The 26623-nt window shown below is 39.2% G+C and overlaps 1 protein-coding gene across 50 annotated transcripts in view; it reads right to left on the bottom strand.

Annotated features, from left to right (window-relative positions):
* The window catches only part of SEMA6D (semaphorin 6D), a 597185-nt gene that overhangs the window by 48395 nt on the left and 522167 nt on the right, over nt 1-26623 (bottom strand). For 12 of the 50 annotated variants that reach the window (XM_084971115.1, XM_084971028.1, XM_084970990.1 and 9 more), the window contains exons 1-2: nt 6790-7290; nt 5687-6474 (exon numbers count right to left, since the gene is read on the bottom strand). The exons of 15 other annotated variants lie outside the window; for them this stretch is intronic. The gene's annotated coding sequence lies outside the window, so the exon portion shown is untranslated. Of the gene's footprint in view, nt 1-5686; nt 6475-6789; nt 7391-26623 lie in introns of those variants that run through there. 23 more of the 50 variants (XM_084971117.1, XM_084971049.1, XM_084971007.1 and 20 more) reach the window with 4 other exon arrangements.

A 26623-nucleotide genomic window follows, 5' to 3' on the forward strand; every position in this document is an offset into this window, starting at 1 on the left:
TGAACCATTTCCCCGCCCTGGCACCTCCTTGTGCAGAGCAGACATTTGGTAAAAGTTAGCTGAACGAACAAATGGTTACCCCAGCAATGACGAAAACAGAAGCAACTGCAACATTCTTTATTCCCTCCTTCTTCTGCCTCTCCCTCTTCTTCTTCTGTAACTTTTAAAAATATATTTGCTTTATCTACCCATTACCCAGGGGAGGTTTGGGGACTTTCTGATCAATGTAAACCCCAAAGTTTCCAGAGACCCTTTTAAGGACAAGGGAAGCCTAGACCAAGGCAGACACTGGGTGAGTCTTGAGTCCCTGGTCTGTTGACAACCAGCTCCAGGGAATGGGAGTGTTATTTTCTCAAAGAACTTCATCTGCTCTGGTTCACATGTGCCAGTTCCTCGCCTGAGTAGAAACTCCTCACTTTATTTTTAAATACAGACTCCAATAATAGCCTAAGTAATTGCAGATCTTCCTGAGGCCTTATTATACATGCACCAACATATTGGACTTTTTAAAACCCATACTTCCTTCCCACAAATACCTGCCAAAAACCTTAAATTTCAGTATTATATGTGGCAGTAATGTGTATTTGCTTTTTCCCTCCCATAGGAATCCTGAAGAAAAGAGAATAAGAAAAAAATGCTGATGCATGGGTGACAATTTCTCAACAATATATCTGATTACAAACCAAGGTAAAAGGATTCTCCCTTGACTATAACTAAGAAAATTGTATATTACAGTATAACATGCAGTCAAACTCCAGTAACACACTTTCCATCCTGGTGCCACTAACGCATGAACAGCTGCAGCTCTCACTGTCTTTGCTGATGGGGCCCATAAATACTCCAGGGAAATGGGACAAAGATACATAATGGTTCTTCACCTGCCAAGATCAGGGAAATGTATGTCAATTGCATCCTGATGTGGAAGCTCTTTTTGGTGGAGAGTGATGAATACTGCCATTTGTCCTATGCCAGGCAACCGTGGACAGGAAAGCCTAACATGGAGAAAAATGGTGGGAAAAGATGCTGTTCTGGGACCCTTGAAAAGAAGAGCATGCCATAAGTGTTTGGCCAACAGGGAGAGATGAAAGAAGAATACACCAATATGATTTAGTTGGGAGAAGGGTTGAAATGTAAGAGCATACCTATTCTGTACATATCATTTCATTCAATATGAAAATTGCCCTGAAAATAACTCTTTTATTGAAAGACAATTCCAGAAACATCAGTGAGTTGGAAACCTGCCGGGTGTTCTGTGTTCCAGGAAATTACTGAGTGCAGTGATGACAAGGTGGGCCAAAAGGTCAGGGAGACCTGAGTTCAAATCCTGATTCCACCACTTCTCTATGAACTCCGACAAATGACCTGTCTTCTCAGGTCATTTTCTTTTCTTTTTTTTTTTGTCTTTTTGGGGTGCACCTGTGGCATATGGAAGTTCCCAGTCCAGGGGCTGAATCAGAGCTGCAGATGCTGGCCTACACCACAGCCATAGCAATGCTGGATCTGAGCCACATCTGTGACCTACACTGAAACCTGTGGCAATGCCAGATCCTCAACCCACTGAACGGGGCCAGATCAAACCTGAATCCTCATGGATACTAGTAGGGTTCTTAACCCTCTGAGCCACAATGGGAACTCCTCTTTTCTAATAAAACAATGATAATAACGGAACCCACCTCACCCAGTTATTTGAGTGTTATAGGATATAATTTAGATCAAGCTCTTAATGTGGTGCCTGGAAATTAGTAAGCAGGCTAACAATAAGTGATAGTTGTTACGGCTGCTGCTTTCGCCTCTTTCTCCTCCTGCGTCATCACCACCATCATCATCATCATCAACATCACCCTTTCATCCCAGCTGTTTTGTGGCTGATTTTCTCAGTAAATATTAGGGAAAGAAGCAAGAAGACTATCTCCCACCAAAACCTGAGGCAGTCTCTCCTTCCCATATTAAACTCCCAAAGCAGTACTTCTATTTATAAAAGTATTAAAAAACATAGCTTGGAAACATAACCTAACAAATGTATCTACCTAGTTCATACCATTCTTGCTTTAAAGAGCAATGACTACTGTAACAGTTATCTTAAATGAGGAAAGAAAGAAAAAAAGAAAACAAACCAAAAGAATGATAGAAAGCATTGGATTCCATTAAACCTGGGTCCCAGACTTAGGTACATCCGATGTTCTTTGTAAAGAGATGAAGCAATGAAATGCTCACTTCTCCCAAGAACCAGACAGGGTCTTTTTCTGCTTTCAGTCATTTGGGAATCACAGGGCAAAGGCTACTTCATTCTTTTCTCCCCCTTTTCAATAGACTGAATTGTGAAGGTCTAGGATGAGTGGTGTCTGAATGACTCCCTCTAATTCTGTTAATTCTGGTGGTTTAATTGTATCAAGTCTAAAGAGGCTTTCCAACAGGTCATGTAAGGTTGGGGCAAGTCCCCCTGTAAGTGGAACATGCTACTGCAAACCAGCAGGGACCTTCTGCAGGTATGCCCCCCACCCCCACCCCCGAAGTAGGTGAAGAGCCCAGCACAGATTGCCAAACAATGGAAACTTCCTGTTCTGGGTGTTAACTTTAGTTACCACAGCCAGACAATGCTGCCAGTGGTGTGGAAGAAAAAATTGCTGTAGCCAGCTGTGTTGTTCACAGTCGGATGGATTCCGTGTAGCTCCAAATGGTGATGGAGCCAGCAGCCTGTTGTAGCCAAGGACAGAATGATGGATGATCTACATACTGTGTCCAAGTAGAGAGAATGGCAGAAGTTCACTTCAGGGTTGTTAAAATGCTAATCTGGGTGAGTTAACAAAAGCTTAATAGAAAAGGAAAGTTTGAGAAATAAGTATACCTCATGTGGTATCTGTGTGGACCACTGATTTGATCGCCCTTGGTTACATGAACAGTTGCTTTTCAAAGTAAGAATGTTTCCTAGTTTTCCTGTTGGGATGAATGGAAACAGCTTCAATTATCAGCTGCACTGTCACTGTTGTCAGGGTCTGAGGAAGAAAAGTCAGTCTGACAATAGCCCCCTTAACTGAAAAGGGTTATGATGTACTTAATACAGTTACATGATTTTCATTCTCTCCACGTGCCATGGGAATAAATCAAAACACACTTTATTTCCCCCTCAACTGGAGGTTGGCAGCTATTCACAAAATAAGTGGCAACCTAAGGCAATGGCTTTGGTAGATTTCAACACTAAGTCTTCATTCACAGGAGCCACTGAAAGTGAGATCTCCTGCTCCAATGGCAGTTTCAACATGTGAATTACACTAATAGTACCTTGCATTATTTGTGTTAAAGGCAGGAAGATTGGCCTACTGTAAATACTGGGTATAGTTAATCTTGCCTTAAAATCTTTAGTATGAAATAACATGCTTCAAAAAAGATGCAGATTTAGATTTCTTGCCAAATGATCCAGTTTTGCAATTCTTCTTCTTCTTCTTCTTCTTTTTTTTTTTTTTTGGATTCTTAAGCTGAACACAGAGAAACAGGTCTGCCTCACCTGATACTGGTTTGCTAGCCATAGCTCCTTGCAAAGGACAGGGACTCAATAAATACTGACCAGCTGGCATGCCCCGAGTGCCTCTTGCTTCCTCTAGAAATGAATCTAGAATGGGCAGGCTTAAAGTCTATTAACTGAAGTAAAAGGCAATATTTTATCTTGCAATATGCTAAGGAAGGAGTTCACCTCCTATGGTTACACCAATAATGGCTAGGCATTCAGCCAGGCTCTTAACTCTGCATAAAATGCATCAGAAGGGTGAAAAATGACCCTATTTCAGATGCATTTTTCATTCTTTGTATCTTGGAGAAACCCAAATGTAAGAACAATGACTAAGCTAATTACCAAGGTTTATTATGATGGAGCAGCAAGAGTGAAGAATTTCTCTAGCTTCCATAAGTCCTTAACCATCATGGGCATCTTTGTGAATCAAAGTTCTGATTCCTGCTTACTTGTCTGTGTGCCTTTCAAGCAACAGAAACCACCACACAGGATTCAGAGGCCTACTTACCCAGACCACAGTTACTGGACAGATCCTTCCTGTACAGCAAGCAGCAAGTGAACTAAAGCCCACTGGGATTTCTAAGTAAGTTGCCCTCACTCTAAGGACTAATAGGTTTACGTCACAACCATCTCTCAAATCCATCCAACTAGGGGTGACAACACCAGATGGTCTATTGGAGGAAATAAATAAATAAATAAATAAATAAATAAATAAATAAGGAAGAGGGCAGAATGCCCACAAGTCTAAATCAAACTCAAGTTAACCAGCTGTTTGGTGACAGAGAAGCCACCATATTGCTGGCACACTGTCCTCCATCACAGAGGTGTTCCTCAAAAAGCAGGTACTTATGTAGCATTCCTAAAAGAAATGAGGACATGTAACAACATTCTGTAGAATACAACAAAAAAATAGTAACTGGATGTTAATCTAACCAAATATACCAGTGGAAGGAAACGGTCTGCTAAACAACATATATTGGAAATCTTAGGGTTATTTATTTAACTGTCTTTCTGAAAGCACGGTTCTAGGAACCTAATTCAAAGCATAGGTATTAACTATAAAAAACAAAATTCAGCTAAGGCTGGGCTATAGTTTATTTACCTAAAGATGTTTAAGTTCATGATCATATAGGCCCAAATCTCACAGCTTATTTGGCAGTTTCTACCAGGGTAAATTTGTCAGCCGGACAGAATATGCCTGTCATTCACTACATTAAATATGACTACACACAACTTAAATTTTCTGAGTTAGCTACCTAAGAGAGCAAGGTTTGTTTTGTTTTGTTTTTAAATCCTGTGAATAAACCAGCATCAAAACCTACTGTTAAACCACCAAAAGATTAGTAAAAATCCTCACCTTGAGCTGTCTGGGATAAGATTTCTCAATTCTACAAAGAAGAAACCTTGAAAAAATTTTCTCCAAACAAGTATTTCCCCAATTCTTGTTTGGAGGAACAGAGACCAAACCAGATTAAAAAACTGTTAAACCCTTCTCTAGGACTTCAGGCTTGAAATAAAAGAATCTACTTTACTGTCCCAAATATCAAGTAGAAGGAAGGGCAATCCTTAAAAAGAAACTAAATATTTTTCTGCAGACTTAAAATTCCCAGTAGCCTAAAGTTCTTGGGAAAATTGCCCTAGACGTTTCTTCTCCCAAGTAACTGGACAATACCATTATTTTTAAGGGAAAGCAGTCGCCCACAGTGATGGACATAAGGTCCAGTTACTGTTTACAAAGTCTGTATATCTATAATAATGATCTACTGTTCCTTCTGTGTGAATCTCCCAGTTGAACGCGGTGAGGGGTTGGGATGCTAGAACTTGGTTACTGACTGGTCACCTCGGAACAGGGAGGCACTAGTCCGAGTTCCTCTAACGTTGTAATTAATACCGCTACTTCATTCCCCCCAGATCCATGACATTTAGCTCTTTACAAGTTCGAGATTTAAAAGAATCACCTAATGGCAGTGGTCCCCAGAGGCGATTTGGCAAAAATTTTTCAAACCTAGTTCTCATCCACACCTCCAAGTCCTTTATGACCTTTTATTTCAATCCAAGAGTTATGCACGATAGAGGAAGCTTTAAGCCCTTCCAAATTACCCAAGACGGCTGCTGTCTCAGTTTCTGCAGACCGGGAGCAAATATGATCGCTGTCAAGACGGGAAATAAAAGTTTCCCTACCTTCCTCCTCACCATCCCCCTGCCAGCGGCTGCCAAAGAGAGCGGCGGCTCCCTCGAGGCTGCAGGACGTCTCTCACCCGCCTGAGAAGGGGCTCATGCAAAATTGACTCTTCCTTATTTGTTTCCATTCATAATTGATGGGTAGATGAGAATGTAACACATCTCAGTGCTGGGCTCTTGCTGCCTGGCGGAGACCCTGTCCAAGACGCTTCCATAAATCATTTCCAGCCGGAGAACAAAGCACGGAAAGTTGCGGGGGAGAGTGGCCGGGAGGAGAAACCCGGGCACGGGGTGGGAGGCTGGGGTGGGCGGTGGGCAGCTCCGGCCCCGGAGCCCGCCCGCGGCGCGCTCGGCCAGCAGGGGGAGAGGGAGGGTGGGAAGTGACCGCCCTCCGGGCAGGAGCGGATAGTGGAGCCTGGGGGGCTGGGCGAGGGCTGAGTCCCCGGAGCCCCCGCCCCTGGCCACCAGGCGCTACCCGAGGACCACCCGATCCGGGGGCGCACTGACAGGTATCTGGAGTCCGCGCCTGAGTTGCTCTGGGATCTACGGCTGCGCTGCGCCCCTTCTCCTGGCGCCGGCGAGTGCTCGCCCATCCACTGCGAGCTGGCCCGGCGGTCCCAGGGTCGGCTCCGGAGCGGGCGGGCGGGTAGGAGGGGGTGGTGGAGCCCGCAGGCGGCACCTTCGGCCTCTTGGCTCAGCTGTCGCGCGGAATGGAGAGTGAGTGGTCGGCACCGAAGCTGCCCGGGTTCCCCCTGATGAGGTGCGGGTGAGCGCGGAGCTGGCACTGCCTGGCAAGAAACTTTTGCTGGCTCCCTCCTTCCGCTTTTTTTTTTTTTTCCCGAGGGGGCTGCACAGTGTGGGGGGCCCCTCCCTCCAAACCACCAAGCACTGCCAATTTTGACGCGTCTGCCAAACCTCTCCAGCCCTTTGCGCTTCCCTTGCACGGCAGGCAGAGAGAGCCGCTTGTAAAAGAAATCAACTCTCCAGTGCCAACACACACGCACACGCACACACACACCAGAAGCAAGTCAGGCTCTGGGGATCTGGGTCCAATCCCCACCAGGCGCCTAAAGCATTAGCAAAATTTTATAGGACCGTCTTACCTCATGGGGGGAGGCTGGTTTAAAAAAAAAAAATTTAAAAGCTTGCCACGCTCAGAAAAAAAGAAAATTAAAAAAAATGGAAAAAATATATATCCCTCTGTCGCTTTAGGTTTTGGTTTCTTCGATGTAATCCTGAAACTCGCCACCGCCAGTCCTTGCAGCCGCTGCAGCGACAGCAGCAGCGGTACAAAGCGGGAGCAAAACAAATCGAGGCACGGCAAATGGTGTAATTCGATCCATCTTCAAGTCAATCCATCAGGCGAGCCGGAGCCTCGTTCCCTCCCCGCACTCGGCAGCTCGCGTCGCGGGGCCCACCCCCGGGCGCGGACAGCAGGAGGCGCGGGCGGCTCCGAGCGCTCACCCTCTCCCGAGCGCCGCGGCCAGCGCCGCCTGGAGGCCCCCAGGCCGGCGCCGCGGCCTCGCTGACCCTTCCGTGGCCTCCGCGTCCCTCCTCCTCGGTGCTCTGCTGCGCGCCCTCTCTCTCGCCACCTCTAAAGAACTGCTCTTTCCAGCAACTCCCAGCGCCTCAGTCACCCAGCTCGCGGTGGCTGCAGCAGCCTGTGAAGCAGCCTTTTCGCTTGCCTCCCTCTTTCCCCCTTTTACTAGCTCCCTCACTTTTTTTAAAAAAAGAGCTTTCCTCCAGACGTCTAGAGGACAAATCATTGCAGCCAGAGGAGCTGCGGACACAGTTGCTCTGTAAAGTTCTGCCTTAGTTTCCTAATCTAAGGTTTATTATTTAAGCATATCCTGACAAATCCACCCACATATTACCTCTGTCGCCCCCCTCCTCAAATTTCTCCTTATAACCACTAAGCAAAACAGCTGGGAAGAAGCAATCAAACATTGTTTTATCTTTATAAAATACAGAATTGCCTACTAAAAATCCCATTTCTACTCTGAATGAAAGCCATTCAGTACAGTATAATTTTGCAGGCTAATGAGCCGGTTTTACAGGCAAGCGTTTCGTGTAGTATGTTGTGGGAGAAATGAAAATGTCCTTGAAGTGACATCATTTAAAATTGTCACAAATGAAAGGAAAAAAAAAAGTCATGTATTTAAAAACAAGAAGATTTTAATTCCAACTTCACATCCAAGAACGGGCTGTATTTTATTAAAATTTCCAGTTGAATTATGAATCACGGAGGGCTCTAAATGGTTGGAATAAACCATGATGCCCTTATTTAAAGAAAAAGAAAGAGGAGAGCTTTTCCGCCAAACTTTTAATTTTCATTTGAGTATGGTTAATTACCGTGAAAGAGAGGAGAGGGGGCAGACTTTCCTTACCCCAATCGTTCCTGCTTCCTTCCCAGCACAGTTCCATGTTTACATTTAGAAAAAAATACCCTGTTCTGAGTTATTTCTGAAACTTCCACTGACAGCCTTGAAAAGGAACTCAAAAAAGACACCCCAAGGAAGGGCTGCGGAACTCATCCGGAGAACTGTTTCCTCACTAGTTAACACTTTGTTACCAAAAGGAAGGGGAGGGGGGCGAGTCTTTTAAAATATAAACTCTCTTCCTGCTGTTCTTCCTATTCGAAGAAAGGAGTAGGGGGTGGAAAGCACAGCTTTGGCAACACAGCTTTGTGATTTTTTTTTTTTTTTTTTTTCTGTTGTTGTTAAGGCTTTTGTTGGCTGGCTGGCTGGTGTTTTTGGGTTGTGTGGGGCTCTGACATCACTGCAAGTTACTTGGCAGTCAGGGCCCTTCCCCAGCCAACTTCTGACCCAGAAAGCTGAGACGGTTTTACTGGTATCCAGTCTTTCCCCATTTTCTCCCTGAAGGGAGCAAAGCCCCATCGCAAGCAGAGGGCTCTGTGCACTGAATAAAGATGCAAGGGGATGGCCAGTGGCTCCACAGGGAATCATATCACCATCCACCTGGAGGCAGAAAGCTTATGAATTGTCCTCTGTCTGCAGTAGCAGCAAAGAGGAAAAAAAAAGTTCAATTCTCCAGATTCCTGAATTCTTTGCTGAAATTCTTTGATGGCCAACTTTACAGAGTGCCGCCACAGAATGTACGGTTTATTTTAGACGAGTTCTTCAATCCAGGAATTAAAACTTTCTAGATTGCAGAATAAGCTGATAGGTCATTTCAAGCAAGGATTAGACAGGTTTTCAGTCTATTTATAAGTCTAGACCTCAGAGCTAGTCCCCATGTTGGGTTCAACAGGGTAAGGAGGTTGGGAAGTGGACAATCTATTTACATGAAAAGAATGATCCCCTATATCTTTTGGTTGGATCAAAACATTACTCTTAAGGATTCATCATTTTCCTGGTTTCCAGAATCTGGAAGGTCAAGAAAATGACACTCTTTTTACTTGGATTTTAGCGGAGAGAAGTCTAAGGAAACTGCTCATTCTGCAGAGGTTTTTTTAGCATTTGATCCATTCAGTTGATTTTGCACACTTTTAACCTTTTAGCCCTGTTTACTTCTTCAGCTGGACTCCCTGCACCTGCCCCCCAACCTATGGTATGCCTGAGGCTTTAGCATTCCCTCTAAAGTCAGTGCAGGTCCACACCCCACCCCCTCCCTTCACCCCCACCTGTTTTGTCACACTGTTCCATATCTCCAGACTTTCACTTGTAGTGTCTCTGCTTTCTCCATCATTACATTTACTTTAATTTCTGCTTTTATTGACTTTTACTTAAAAATTCCTTTAGGTGTCAGAATTTTCCTTATCCCACTGGCCACCCAGGATGAGTTTAAGCACCTCTCTTCTGAGCTCTCCTAGCAAACTCACTGATGTAACTTCCTCGATGGAAGGGAAAATAACTGTTTAGGATAACTTCCCTACTGAGAGCTTTTTAAATGCAGGGGGCTCTTATGTATTATCTGGACTGCCTCAGTGCCTAGAACAGTGCCTGGCCTTTAATGGGCACTTGACAAATACTTGTTAAACAGATATGGCAATGGAACCGACAACTTTCTCATACTCTTCTACGTGCTAAACCAGTAAGTATAGTCATCTCTGGATTATATGCTCCTCCTAACTGTGTCCCCAGGGCAAGCACAGTATATGTGTAAGGATGTTCGTTGAATGAGTGAAGAATGAATGAATGGGAGTTCCCGTCGTGGCGCAGTAGTTAACGAATCCGACTAGGAACCATGAGGTTGCGGGTTCGGTCCCTGCCCTTGCTCAGTGGGTTAATGATCTGGCGTTGCCGTGAGCTGTGGTGTAGGTTGCAGACGCGGCTCGGATCCCGCGTTGCTGTGGCTCTGGCATAGGCCGGTGGCTACAGCTCCGATTCGACCCCTAGCCTGGGAACCTCCATATGCCGCGGGAGCAGCCCAAGAAATAGCAGCAACAACAACAACAAAAGACAAAAGACAAAAGACAAAAAAAAAAAAAAAAAAAAAAAAAAAAAAAAAAAAAGAATGAATGAATGAATAAGGAAAGAAAGAGGGAAGGAAGATATTTGGCTCTTTTCACATCCAGAAAGAATACTTAAAGTGGTCGGTACTACATGTAGTTAGTTATTATGCTTTTGCGTCATCAGCATACACTGCCCATCAACGGTAAGCAGTAACTTTATTTACAATCTCTTTTTTGTTTGTTTACTTTAGGAAAAGTTCAGAATTTTATTTCTGTGTTTCGTTTCCAGTCTAGTTTTAAGAATAAAATCTATCTGAAAATTATAAAAAAAAATCTGTGTGTCACAGTTAATAAAACTTTACCCATCATCAGAGAGTACTAGACCTTAACTATTACAGTTACTAAACAAAGCATTATGCTTACTATGTACCAACCTCTTTTAAACATTTTATAAATATTAATGCTTACAAAAATTCTATGAGTTAGGTACAATCATTATCTTCATTTTGTAATAGCAGAAATCAACGCTTAGATAGTTTACGTGATTTGCCTACGCCACTCAGGTAGTAACTACATAGGATCTGAACCTCAATCTCTTACTTAGTTGTAATAGTAGTTAATAGCGAGGTCACAGTTAATAGCAGTAGTAAGTAGTGAAGGCTTTGGAGACAACCTGGATTTAAATCCAGACCCCTCCTCCCATGGGAGAATTTATTTAACTACATGGTGCATCAGTCTTCTCATCTGTGAAACAGGAATCATAACAATACTTCAAATGGATTTTACGAAGACTGAATGTAATAATGCAGGTAAAATGTTTAGCATCTTACCTGGAACACAGCAAGCACTGAATAAATATTTGCCAATGTTATTATACATGCCCTCTAGGCAATGCAGTCCTAGAATCCTGCAGAATTAGATTAGAAACTTAATCCAACCTCACATTAACTGTGAGACTTAGGGTAAAAAGACATGATACACAAGAGGTTGGCATTACGTTTTTGTTCCATTGTAGCTCTTCATTCCCTCATCTATGTGTTTATGTCTATTCATTCAGATACACACACTGTTGATATGAAATAACATTTTGTCAAAGTAAAAAGATAGAGGTACTGGAATTTCAAAGGTAGCTACAGCTTCTGTGATTATTTTTTTATTTTTGGTCTTTTTTTTTTTGTCTCTCTTTTTAGGACCACACCCATGGCATATGGAGGTTCTCAGGCTAGGGGTCTAATTGGAGCTACAGCTGCCAGCCTATGCCATAGCCACAGCAATGCCAGATCTGAGCCCCGTCTGCGACCTACACCACAGCTCACGGCAACACCAGATCCTTAATCAGGTGAGTAAGGCCAGGGATTGAACCCACAACCTCATGGTTCTAGTCAGACTCGTTTCCGCTGAGCCCATGATGGGAACGCCTGTGATTAATGTGGAATGTACATATAGTATTCCATGCATTTGCACATTATAGAAAGTGCTTTTGTGGCAAGGGATTGCTTTCAAAACTAATCTAAGTTCTCCATGACATGATAAATCATTAATAATATAGACCCAAATCTCAGCATCTGCATAGGCACAGCTGGTCTCCTTGTGTCAACAGTCTGCATATGAAAGTGACTCTGCCAAGATATTTCACTTTAATGAAAAATATTTATCATGGTAAATCTTAAACCTCAAGATTTTACTGACATAATTCATTTCTATTATTATGTACCAGGATAGCACACCACCACAGCTATGCTTATGTTTGGAATGATAAAAATGTGTTTTTTCAGTCATTGTGATTACTCTATCTTAGCATGAATAATTTTGCTGTGCACTCTGAGTAAGCGGAATGCACCAGTGCATTTCTGGAAATAATAAATCAGTGACTTACCCACTTTTGTTAATGACTCCTTAGGTGCCACTGTATGGAAGGACATGAATGCTCAAGCCAAACCAAAAGAATCAGGCTTTTTTTCCCTTTTTTTTTTTTTTCCATCAGAAAGAGGGACAGCAAACAGCCTTTAATAATGCTAGCTCTTTTGAAAACAGACAAGAGAGAGAGGAATGCTATCAAGATTTTATCAAAGATCTTTTGAATGAACAGAAGCAAAATAAACTTTTTTTGGGGGGGTCAAATAAAAAGGAACTTCTCTAGGTGGAAAAGAAAAGGCCACAACTAGAAACAAAAACATTATAAATGACAAGGCTGAGCAGTTAAGGCATACATATAGTAAAGGTAGGAAATCATCCACACACAAATATGCTCCCCAAACCAGAAATCACGAGAAGAGGAGGGTATAAATGCAGGATACTGGAGATTCACTTTCAATTAAGAGACTAGCAACTTAAAACAACTATATATATATATATGTATATATATATATATACACTCCTATATTAAAACTTTATGGTAACCACAAACCAAAAATCTACAATAAATATACATGCAAATAAGAAAAAGCAATCCAAACACAAGACTAAGATAGTTATCAAATCATAAGAGAAGAGAACTAGAAAGGAAAAAAAAAAAAGACCAACAAAAACAAATTCAAAACAGTTAAGAAAGTGGCAATAAGAACATATCAATAATTACCGTAAATGTAAATGGATTAAATGCCCCAATCAAAAGACATAGACTGGCTGAATGGATACAAAAACAAGACCCATATCTATGCTGTCTTCAAGAGACCCAGTTCAGTTCTAGGGACACATAAAAATTGAAAGTGGAAGGATGGAAGAAAATATCCCACGCAAACAGAAATCAAAAGAAAGCTGGAGTAGCAGAACTCATATCAGAGAACATAGACTTTAAAATAAAGAATATTATAAGAGACAAAGAAGGACATTATGTAATGATCGAAAGCTCAATCCAAGAAGAAGATATAACAATTGTAAATATATATGCACCCAACATAGGATCAGCTCAATATATAAGGCAACTGCCAACAACCTTAAAAGGAGAAATTGAAAATAACACAATAATAGCAGGGGACTTAAAGCACTTACATCCCACTTTGAGCAATGGACAGATTATCCAGACAGAAAATAAACAAGGAGATACATGCACCTGCATACTCTTTGCAGCACTATTCACAATAGTCAGGACATGGAAACAACCCACATGTCCATTGACAGATTATTGGATTAGGAAGATGTGATATATATACACAATGGAATACTACTCAGCCATAAAAAAGAATGACATAATGCCATTTGCAGCAACATGGATGGAACTAGAGACTCTTATACTGAGTGAAGTAAGTCAGAAAGAGAAAGACAAATATCATATGATATCACTTATATCTGGAATCTAATATATGGCACAAATGAATCTTTCCACAGAAAAGAAAATCATGGACTTGGAGAATAGACTTGTGGTTGCCAAGGGGGAGGGGGAGGGAGTGGGATGGATGGGGTGCTTGGGGTTAGTAGATGCAGACTATTGGCTTTGGAATGGATTAGCAATGAGATCCTGCTGTGTAGCATTGGGACCTATGTATGGTCACTTATGATGGAGCATGATAATGTAAGAAAAAAGACTGTATACATGTGTGTATAGCTGGGTCACCATGTTGTACAGTGGAAAATTGACAGAACACTGTAAACCAGCTATAATGGAAAAAAGTAAAAATTATTATATAAAAAAACCAGGCCTTAAATGATGCATTAGACCAGATGAAATTAATATTTATAGAACATTCCATCCAAAAGCAGCAGAATACACATTCTTCTTAAGTGCACACTGAACGTTCTCTAGGATAGATCACATTCTGGGCCACAAATCGAGCCTCTGTAAATTTAAGAATATTGAAATCATATCAAGCATTTTTTCCAACCACAATGCTATAAGACTTGGAGTCAACAATAAGAAAAAAAATTCAAAAAACACAAACATGTGGAGACTAAACAACATGCTACTAAAACAACCAATGGATCACTGAATAAATCAAAAAGGAAATTAAAAAAATGCCCAGAAGCAAGTGACCACAAAGAGACAACAATCCATAACCTATGGGATGCAGCAAAAGCAGTTCTAAGAGGCAAGTTTATAGCAATACAAGTCTACCCAAGGAAACAAGAAAAAGCTCAGATAAACAACCTAACTTTACACCCAAAGCAACTAGAGAGAGAGGAACAGACAGAACCCAAAGTTAGCCGAAGGAAAGAAATCATAAAGATCAGAGCAGAAATCAATGACACAGAAATGAAGAAAACCATAAAAGAGATCAATGAAGCAAAAAGCTGGTTCTTTGAAAATATCAACAAAATTGATATACCCTTAAACAGACTCATCAAGAAAAAAGAGAGAGGACTCAAATCAATAAAATTAGAAATGAAAAAGAAGTTACAACATGCATCACAGAAATACAAATGATCATAAGAGAGTACTACAAGCAACTATATGCTAATAAAATGGACAAACTAGAAGAAATGGACAAATTCTTAGAAAAATACAGTCTTCCAAGTCTAAACCAAGATGAAATAGGAAAGATGAATGGACCAATCACAAGTACTGAAAATGAAACTGTGATTTAAAAACTTACAACAAACAAAAGACCAAGACCAGGCTTCACAGGCAAATGCTATCAAAAATTTAGAGAAGAGTTAACACCTATCCTTCTGAAACTATTCCAAAATATTGCAGAGGAAGGAACACTCCCAAACTCATTCTATGAGGCCACAATCACCTTGATACCCAAATCAGACAAAGATACCCCCCCCAAAAAAAGAAAATTACAGGCCAATATCACTGATGAACATAGGTACAAAAATCCTCAACAAAATACTAGCAAACTGAATCCAGCAATACATTAAAAGGATTGTACACCATGATCAAGTGGGATGTATCAAGGAATGTAAGGATTTTTCAATACCTGCAAATCAATGAGTGTGATACACCACAGTAACAAAGTGAAGAATAAAAACCATGTGATCCTCTCAATAGATGCAGAAAAAGTGCACAAAATCCAACAATTATTTCTAATAAAACCCCTCCAGAAAGTGAGCATAGCGGAACCTACCTCTACATTGAAATGTCCATATATAACAAACCTACAGCTAACATCATTCTCAATGGTGAAAAACTGAAAGAATTCCTACTAAGATCAGGAAAAAGATAAGGATGTCTGTTTGCCACTACTATTCAACATAGTTTTGTAAGTCCTAGTCACGGGAATCAGAGGAGGAAAATAAATAAAAGGCATCCAAATTGGAAAGGAAGAAGTAAAACTATCACTGTTTGCTGATGACATGATACTATACCTAGAAAATCCTAAAGAAAATCATTATAGCTCATCAATGAATTTGGTAAAGTTGCAGAATACAAAATTAATACACAGATATCAACTGTGCTTCTATATACTAATAATGAAAGATCAGAAAGAGAAATTAGGGAAACAATCCCATTTACCAACACATCAAAAAGAATAAAATACCTCGGAATAAATCTACCTAAAGAGACTGTACTTTGTTTTTTTTGTTTGTTTGTTTGTTTGTTTTTTATTTTCCCACTGTACAGCAAGGGGGTCAGGTTATCCTTACATGTATAGATTACAATTACATTTTTTCCCCCTCCCTTTCTTCTGTTGCAACATGAGTATCTAGACATAGTTCTCAATGCTATTCAGCAGGATCTCCTTGTAAATCTATTCTAAATTGTGTCTGATAAGCCCAAGCTCCCGATCCCTCCCACTCCCTCCCCCTCCCATCAGGCAGCCACAAGTCTCTTCTCCAAGTCCATGATTTTCTTTTCCGAGGAGATGTTCATTTGTGCTGGATATTAGATTCCAGTTATAAGTGATATCATATGGTATTTGTCTTTGTCTTTCTGGCTCATTTCACTCAGGATGAGATTCTCTAGTTCCATCCATGTTGCTGCAAATGGCATTATGTCATTCATTTTTATGGCTGAGTAGTATTCCATTGTGTATATATACCACCTTTTCCGAATCCAGTCATCTGTCGATGGACATTTAGGTTGTTTCCATGTCCTGGCTATTGTGAATAGTGCTGCAATGAACATGCGGGTGCATGTGAGAGACTGTACTTTGTACTCTGAAAATTATAAGATGCTGATGAAAGAAATCAAAGATGACACAAACAGATGGAAAGATGTACCATGCTCCTGCATTGGAAGACTCAATATTATCAAAATGACTATTCCACCAAAGGAAATCTACAGATTCAATGCAATCACTATCAAATTACCAGGGACATTTTTCACAGAACTAGAACAAAATATTTTAAAGTTTGTTTGGAAGCACCAAAGCGACAGAGTAGCCAATGTCATCCTAAGAAAGAAAAACAGAGCTGGAGGAATCATGCTCCCTGACTTCAGACTATACTACAAAGCTACAGGCATCAAAACAGTATGATACTGGTGCAAAAACAGTGGAACGGGATAGAAAGACCAGAATTAAACCCATGCACCTACAGTCAACTAATCTATGACAAAGGAGGCAAGAATATACAATGGAGAAAAGACAGTCCCTTCAATAAATGGTACTGGGAAAATTAGACAGCTACATGGAAAAGAGTGAAATGAGAACACTCCCTAACATCATACACAAAAATAAATTCAAAATAGATTAAACACCTATATGTAAGACTGAATACCATAAAACTCTTATAGGAAAACATAGGCTGAACACTCTCTGACTTAAAGCATAGCAGTATCTTCTCAGATCCACCTCCTAGAGTAATGACAATGAAAACAAAAATAAACAAATGGGACCTAATTAAATGGAAAAGTTTTTGCACAGCAGAGGAAACCCTAAGCAAACCCAAAAGGCAACCTACAGAATGGGAGAAAATATTTGCAAATGAAGCAACTTTCAAGGGATTAATCTCCAAATATACAAACACCTCCTGCAGCTCAATACCAAAAAAATAAACAACCCCATCAGAAAATGGGCAGAAGATTTAAATAGATAATTCTTTAAAGAAGACATACAGATGACAAAAAACACATGAAAAATGTTCAACATCACTAATTATTAGAGAAATTCAAATTAAAACTACAATGAGGTGCCACTTTACATGAGCCAAAATGGCCATTATCAAAAAGCCTACAAACAATAAATGCTGGAGAGGGTGTGGATAAAACAAACCTCTTACACTGTTGGTGGGAATGTAAATTGGTGCAACCACTATGGAAAACAGTATGGCGATTCCTCAAAAACAAACAAACAAACAAAAAACTATAAATAGAATTACCATATGATCCAGCAATCCCACTCCTGGGCATCTATCCAGAGAAAACCATGACTGGAAAAGATACATGTACCCCAATGTTCATTGTGGCACTGCATACAGTAGCCAAGAAATGGAAACAACCTAAATGTCCATCAACAGAAGAGTGGATAAAGAAGATGTGGTACATATATACAATGGAATATTTTCAGCCATAAAAAGGAATGAAATAATGGCATTTGCAGCAACATGGATGGACCTAGAAATTATCATCTTAAGTGAAGTTAGTCAGTTAGTGAGACACAACTGTTATATGCTATCAGTTATATGTGGAATCCAAAAAAGGACACAATGAACTTCTTTGCAGAACACAAACTGACTCACAGACTTTGAAAGACTTATGGTTACCAAAGCAGACGTGTTGGTGCGGGAGAGATGGGCTGGGGGTTTGAGATGGAAATGCTGTAAAACTGGGTTGTGATGATTGTTGTACAACTACTAATATAATAAAATTCACTGAGTTAAAAAAATAAAATAGCTTTGAATAAAAAATTATAAAATTTTCACAATTCAGTAACTATATATTTTAAATGGACACATTTGAGTTTGTATAAATTAAACCTCGATAAAACTGGAAAATTTTTGATTTAAAAAAGATAACTCAGTTTGAGTTGTTTAATTTTACTTGGTAAGGAATATTTAGGATATAGGGATGCCAACTTCCATCCCAGGATATGTAAGGAAGTTGAGACTCTGGGTAAGTTTCTGAAAACTTTCTCAAAATTTATAGTAATCAAGCCTCCGACCTTGAAGAATTAGGGCTGAAAAATCTCTATTAAATGTTAGAATGTCTTCACCAAGGAGAATGATAATGAAAATATTCAGAAGTGGTAGAAAATGAGAACATCTGATCTGTTTTTAAAAATATAGAACTTTTTAATTTGTTTTTAAAAATAAACCTCCTTGCCTAATCTTACGTTTTTTCTTAAGCCAATGCTAAAACTCAAATTAACAAAGGAAGAAGAAACTGTGGTTAGCTAGGTATTGGCTAGCCACAACTGTATCACTTAATTCTTACCACTGCTCTTAGAGACAGGTGTCATTTAGGAATACAGAAACCTATGCTTCTTTAAGTTAGCTGTCTTAACTTAAGGATTTTTAGCCCTCATAGATGATGGAGACTAGAGTCTAATACAGGTCTGTTTAGCCTAATTTTATTTCCAGGACACTATGCTTTGAAAACTGAAAAAAAAAAAAAAAAAGGTAGATTTAAAAAAAAAATACGTCTTGAATAATAAAAGAAACAAAAATAATAAAAAATCCACAAGAAGACCCTCAAAGCTAGGTTAAAAATGCATGCTTCAATTTCTAATTGTTCGATAGTTTTTGCTTGTTATATATAACTAGTGTTAGGAAATCCACAATGGGGTTTATAGCAGAGTTTAAACCTCCCTTCATTATATACATTCTGTTGCTCATGTAACTCCCCTGAATTGCTTGTAAATAAAGAGATCAAAAGACTTACATAGCAGCATATGAATTTATGTTAAAATAAACCTCCCTGGTTAAGCTATAAATGTTTCAATGACTTATCAGGACTATATGATCACACCTTTTACAAAAAGAAATTCTAATCTCTGAATGCTCTAAGTACAATAACTTCTACACATTAGAGCTACAAAACCAAGTCACTGCCAGAAACCACTGGTGCCACCTCTTGGCTAAAAAAAACAAACAAACGAATAGGTATCTGGGTAATTTCTGTCTTTCCAAATAAAGGCACACAAAGGATACTTTTTTTTTTTTTTCTTTCTTTCTGCATTCTCAGATGGGATGCTTATTCTTACGGACCTTTTATTACTGGTGAATATACCAGAGTCATTTTAAAATTACACTGCTCATAAGCAAGGGAGTGAGGCTAGTATGTGTACCAAGGATAGGAAGAAGTTATCCTGGGATAAAAGTCAATAGTAAACAGTGTTTGTGTTCCACTGTAATTATGGGAGCTGTCTAAAATCCCCAATGCCCTATTAAACTGTGATGAAGTGAAAAGGCTCAGCAGCATAGGGCAGATACATTTGGCTAATAAGAGTTTAAATATGGGTCTGGAATATGGTGTCACTGAGGCAGCAATGGCACAAATGAGATGACAGGAGGTAGTGCTCTTTCCACCAGCTCCAGTTACAGGGGTTTTATTTATGCCTTAGAAGTAGGCTCAGGAGAAACCTACAGCTTGCCTAAACCCATGCATGTTCTCCTTTTCCCCCTCTGGCCTTCAAACCTAGAAACTATCATCCATGGATAGTCAGCAAGTAAAAACAATAAGGTTACTAGGGTGGCCCTAGGAACCGAGTTAGATTTAAACATTATCTAATTCACTTGACTGTGGGCCAGGAAGAGCTTTTCCAGGGCTGTTTATTTATTTATTTATTTTTTTTTTTTTTTGAAATTTTTTGCTTTTTAGGTCCACACTGCCCGAGGCACATGGAAGTTCCCAGGCTAGGGGTCAAATCAGAGCTACAGCTGCTGCCCTACACCACAGCCACAGCAACACAGGATCTGAGCCCCATCTGCAACCTATACCACAGCTCACAGCAAGGCCCAATCCCCCACCCACTGACTAAGGCCAGGGATGGAACCTGCATCCTCATGGATATTAGTCGGTTTCATTTCTGCTGTGCCACAGTGGAAACTCCCATGGCTGTCTTCTAAAAGGTTGAATTGTGATAAATGCTGAAAATCACTTCAAACTTATATTCTTAAGGAAGCTTTATAAAGGAACCTTGTGGAGTTGGCCATTATCTGAATTTGTATTTCAATTACAAAACTAAGAGAAGAAACTGTTGGCCAGGAGCCTCTCTGGAAAATCCAGAAAGGTCCAGAAGAACTGTTTAAAAGTTTTTGATAGTATCACACACCCATTAGAGTATTTCCATGTTACAGTTATAGTCAGCAGTTGATTTTTCAAATATTATTGCATCTAAATCCATGTGTGCATACATACTGTGATGTGTGTGTATGTATTTTTCTTCCAAGAGTTCCTGTTTAAAGGTGTTGTGAGTTCCTATCCTATGTAAATATTTGGGGAATTATGCTCATAATCTATCCCAATATGTTCTGAAGTTCTGGGTCATAATTACAGAATATAAAGATTCATTTTTTATCACAATTTTAATTAAGAATTCCAGTTATGCAATTATTTGCTAATGACTAATACCTACTCAGAACAAAAGCATACCATTAAATATGTTTATTTAAAATTATGTTTCCTAAAGATAGCTTCCCTAGGTCAGTTCTCATTTTTAAGTCATTAACCTAAGGTTAAAATAAGAGGAACAGGCTTATCTCCTATTTTACTGAGATACATGGGGATTCAGGAGAAAAGGACAGTCCATAATTGCTGGAAATAAACTAATTTAATATTAAAGTCTAATTGGTCATGATCTCAGCTCCTCATAGATTCCAATATACTGAATTCTGTGATTTACTGTTGTTTAGATTATTTGGCGAAGGTACTGTATTGTCCATTCATTGGTTAGGCTTTTGCCTAGAAAAGAGGGCAGTGGAAGCAATTGTTTGCCCCATGTTTATTTATTGTGCTTTTTGAAAAACCACCTCAGCCTGGGCTCTGCCTCCTTAAATATGCTGTTGGTTCCCATGAGATAGGGAACAATCCATTTGTTTGCTTTTGACTTATTTGCCAGCATTCATATTGATTAACAAAAAATATAAATAAATGAATAGATAAGTAATCCATTTTGACATCAGGTAAGTGGGCAGCCTATTGAAAGAAGATATTTCTAGAAATTCTAGGTATTTTTAGAAAGTTAACTCTTTCAGGTTAAATCACTAGAAACATACAAAGGCTGAGATAGACTATCTGCAGAAACGTTTCCCCTAAGTGAGTTCGAAGGGAACAGAGGACCTTCACAATCAAATCAGGGTATTATAAACTCCAATCCAGGTGACAAGGAGCTATGCCCCAGGTAAGAATGTAAGAAAAGTGGAAGAGGGCAGGATCATTCACTCATTCATCCTTGCATACATTCATTTCGCCATTGGTTATTAATAGCAGCAATCTGCTTTGTGAAAATAGTGTGCAGAGATAAATGAGGAATACCTTGCATTTAGACAGCAACTTCAAGACTGAAAAGTAGTTTTATCTGTCAGAGTCCTGGCAGGGAACAGATGGCACATTTGACTTGGGTAATTTGAGGAGCCTTTAAATAAAGAGATGATTTGTAAAGGTGTGGGTCGAGTGCAGGGAACCCACAAGAGAGAGTTCCCCTGGGGCATGACTACCCTTGGGATCTAAGGAGTCAGAGGAAGGAGCAATTAGCAGAACCCCGAGACACAGAGGTGATGTGGAGAGGACCCCCTCACTTAGAGGTCAAGTTCCAGGGGCAGAGAGTAGAGAAAAAGGACAGAGAGTGAATCTGGTGGAGCAAATGGAAATTCACTATTTAATTTTATTTTGACTCTTACAGAACATTAGGTGGTAGGGATCTTAATTTTGCAAATGAGAAAACTGAAACAGGAGATTTGTTTATCATAACTTATCATAACTCAGACCTTGAACCTGAGTCTTCTCAATCTAAGTCTGGTGCTTATCACATTGTCTCCCTATTCTACGCTTTGGACTTCCTTATTACACTTATCTCACCATATCGCATTGTTTACATGTTTTATCACTTACTAGACTGAGCTTGTTGAGAGAGAGAAGTAGGTCTTTGTATCAGTGTTCTCTAGAATTATGGCTGGGACAGCAACCCTGGAAACATTTGATGGATGGAATAATGAGTGAGATAGTGCAATCTACCTGGAGAGCAAAATGTGCAAGAAGCTAACATCATACATGGCTGAAGCTATAGATACTAAATCCAGAAGTACGAAAGAGTGCTGTAGATAGAACAGGGGGGGAGTGAATGATAGTGTGGTTGTAAAAGACTTTATGACATGGGATCACATGAGCTGAGCTGAGCACTCTGAAAGACAGGTGTCAAAGGTACAGGACTATTAGCAAGGTATTATGGGCTGTGGGGACAGCAAAGGCAGGAGAGGGTGGGAGTGCATGGGGCAGTTGGGCATGATTGCCCTTTCTGGAGGCAAGCAGTAGGAGAAGTGTCTGGAATGACAGCATAGGATCGGCATATAGAATTTCTGAATTGGCACTGCTAGAGTGTGAATGTTTTCCTCAGGGGTTTAGAAGCCATAAATTTTTGAGGAAAAGATCATCCTAATCTAGGCTGTGCTTTAAAGAGAAAGCATTCAAGTTAGAGGGAAACACAGCTGGGAGAAATTGGAGGCTCCAGAAGTAAGAATGCAAGTGTCAGGTCAGTACAGATGATGACTTAAGTGGTGGGGTCAAGAGAAAGGTAGGGCCATATACTAGTGACACAGCAGAGTAGGCTGATAATTGAATGTCAGAGATAGGATTGTGGGAGATTCTTCCAAGTGTCTCTGTCTGGCTGAATTTAAGAATAGTTGAGTTAGTGTAAGAGATGAAGATGCAGGAAGTGGAACATATTTGCAGGGGGGATAATTGAGTTTGGTTTTGGCCAAGTGGAGCTTAAAATGCTGGTAACATGTCCCTGAGAGGGTGCTCAGCAGCAAATTGGAAATTGTTATTATAATTACAGTTAGTGGATGGAGGACTTTCTATCTGCCAGAGAAACACCAAAATCTAAAAGAGCCAAATGCTTACAAGAAAGAGGAAATCCACTTTTTATCGAATGACTAGGTTAACCTATATACCCTCTGAAGTCTCATGCATTCAGAAACACTGTGGTGAGAAACTTATACCTTTCCCACTTCTGGACTGTTTCTTCCAACGCAGAAACCATACAGTGGAGAATAATGGAGTTATTCCCATTCTTCACCTGTGTCTTAAAGACATCGAAAAAGTAGACCTGGCAATTCACCATATTTTATCTAATACCTTTTTGAGCTGACTGTTCTGTGATATCTTTTCAGCCTGACACTTTTTAGAAAATGCTGATGGATACTTTTAAAACTTCTTGTGAAACTATCTAAAATCATTATTTTAGATTATTTTAGATTTGTTAAGGGAATGTCTTTCTTAGAATGGGGCAGATGAGAAAAATGTCCCCAAATTAGTTTACTTAAACTAACATTATCTCTTCATGTAAAATTAGGCATCCTTAGGCTCTGATTATCAATACTTGCTGCTAAAGTCTAAATGAACTTAGAGAAATACAATTCAGTGGCTTCTCTCAATTATCTTGGACAACATCAACATCACCATTTTACTTGATTTGAAATGTTAACATGAACTATAATAGACAGGGGATCATTTCAGAAGACGAAATCACACCTTGACAGCCAGATGATGAAATGCTCTGATGATAAAGATTAGATCACTTCCAATTCTCTTTACAAAAAGTTTCAGAAAAAAAATAGAATTTGACTTTAGTCCTTCAAGGATAGTTTTCCTTTTTATTTAGAAAAAGAAATGTTATGAAAAATGAGTATGGGGGCCTTGAGCATCATGATACTCTGAATTATCAGGGTGAGCTTTGAAGTAACAGCACTTTTAAGACAATTTAGAATGAAATAGTTACAGGATTAGAAAAATTGCCACTTAATTTTTTCACATGGTGATTAGTTTTCATTTATATTATGTAGGTAATTTAAAAACATATAGTGTTCTCCTAATATTTAGGAGAGAGGGGGAGGAGGCAAAAGGGAAGGAGGGGCAGAAAAAAAAATGTAGAGTAACAGAGTGAAAGAAAAGAAAGACAAATGAGAAACCTAATTAAATTTAATGGCACATTTCCAAGAAAAAGATAAAGTCTTTAGCTACATCTGCAGTTTCAATTTCCGAATAGGTACTTACATTGGCAGGAACTTTTTTTTTTCTTTTTGTTTTATTATTTGCCATTAATGGAAAAAGAAGTAAAATAGATGTAAGTATTCCTTAATTTCATGCAAACCATTTCAAATTACATAGAATGTCAGACTGTATGCTTAATTACATAAGCAACCTTTGTATTAAAAACTTCACTTTATTACCCTCTATAAACATTTTATGAATCCATTTAGTTTATGGTTAAATTAAGAGGAAATGAAAGGCAGAGATAAACTACAAAGGATTTTTTCCTTATCTTTTAAACTGACTTCATTAAAATTGTAATTTAGTGCCATGTATATCTGTGCAATCCAAGAGGAGAGATGGGACAAACCTACACTTGTATTATTCGGTCAAATGTTGGAAAAGCAGTGTTTGCCTTTTCATGAATATTTAATATACAGAGAACTCTCATGATCCCACTTTAGCAGTGAGATCTGGAGCAGTTTTCAGCAGGGATGGAATTGCTGATCTGGCCTCCTGAATTCTCTCTACCTCTTTTCTTCCTCTGACACTCCTTAAATTGCAGAGAGGTAGAAAAATACAACTTCTTGTTGCCCCAATAGTCTCCTATGTGTAAATGGAGTCAATTATGAAAAAGATTCCTAATCCCCAAGTCCAGGAATGAGAAGTTTCCCCTTGGTTTGAGGAGTATGGCTACACAGCAAAGGTTTCTGACTCCATGTAATGGCCTCAATCCTTGAGGGCTTGCTGGAAAACCAACATTTTTCATACTGCAGCACAAAATTTGTCCCTCTTTAATGAGCGCAAGGCAATGGAGGGACAAGAATACTGTGCTTTTAGAGAGAACTGGTTTTAGGAATCTTGCAAATCTGAGGGATTAAGAAAAGCAATAGTTGGGAAGGCCATGTGTGATTCACAGGTAGATTGGCTAAAGTAGTACATGGGGATCTCTGGGGTAAAAAAATCAGGGAAGAATGAATTTTGGAACCCTCTGCCAAAGATTATGGATTTTATTAAGCCATATATTACTTTATTCCATTACTTTATTAGGGTGAATACAAAGAGTACAAATTTAAGGTTTTTGCTTAGCTTTGGTATCCCAACAGTTTCAGTTTCATTTTTCTGTAATGTTGATATAACATGAGGCTATTTTTAGGAGTAAAGTAATGAATTTTGCGAAAACATACATAAATCTTATAGAGTAAAACTGGAAAACCCTCCTTTAAGGTTAGATATTATTAAAATCTAGTGACCAACATGGTGACCATATAGCAATCACATGGGGTGCTTTGTTAAATGCCATGTGCCACACCTGCCCCCTTCCTTTCCTACAAATAATCTGTACCTCTAGTGTCCTTCTCTTCTCTCCCATGAACATCATTGCTTTCGTGATCCACTGTTACATTATTTCCCCTAAATTCTTCAGAATAATAAGAAGGTTGAAAGTAACTGCTTTCAGCAGTGAGTGCTAGAAAGCAGGGGCCATATTGTAACCCTAGTGCTAAGGTCAGTATTTGGTTAAATACATTATTTATTGAATGGACAATCTGAGTGATAACACAGAGATTATTACCAGAAAGATGAATGTATTTCTACTACTATAGTACATCTGTTAAAAACCTTAATTACATCTTGAGTATAGCTCTGAAACAAAAGTAGAATAGGATAATTCTTTAACATGATTAAAATTCTGCTTGTGTCAAAATCCAACACAGTGCTTAGTGGTAAAAATCCAAGAATTTCTCTTAATGAAAAAAAATAGCCATGGATATCAGTCATTGATTACTACTATTATATACTATGATTTTGAATGTGCTGCCCAAAGCAATAAGTAAAGAAAGTGAAATATAATCATAAATATTAGAAAGAAGGAAGTAAACCTGGTAAAACTGTTAAGAGTTTAGCAAGATTAATAGTTCATAAAATAACGCAAATATCATAAGCTTTCTGATAAGCCAAATACCACACAGATATTGCAATGTTTAATGGAAAAATAGTCCATTTGCAAAGGCAAATTACATATAGATTATCTGAGGATAAGTTGGGAAATAAATGTTCTGGATGTATAATCAGGAAAACTATAATGTTCTTCTGATGAACATAAAAGATTAGTAAATGAAGAATGAGATTTAATTCCTATATAAGAAGGCTCAATGTGATAAATATGTCCATGATCTCTAAATTAATCTTTAATTGCAGTGTAATTACAATTAAATTCCTAATGCTTTTTTGGGGTGTGTTTGTGGTGGTATATACTTTCAATGGAGGGAGGGGTTTGGTTTTTTTTTTGCTGAAATTATCTAAGTACATTAATTTTCTACTTTTTTAAATGAATACATAAGTTTAAGGAGTAAGAGCCATCTTATGGGCATGATTTTTTTTCCCTCCAGGAAGTTTCTGGAAATTGTCAGAAATTGAGTTGTTTCACTGGAACATATCTTCACACCATGCACAAAAATAAACTAAAAATGGCTTAAAGACTTAAATGTAAGACAAGACACCATCAAACTCCTAG

This window comes from Sus scrofa, chromosome 1 (genome assembly GCF_054392235.1).
Source record: "Sus scrofa isolate SSC_HxYL_T2T_F1_AM1 chromosome 1, Sscrofa_HxYL_maternal_Yorkshire_Landrace_v2.0, whole genome shotgun sequence".
In the NCBI taxonomy this organism is placed as follows: domain Eukaryota; kingdom Metazoa; phylum Chordata; class Mammalia; order Artiodactyla; family Suidae; genus Sus; species Sus scrofa.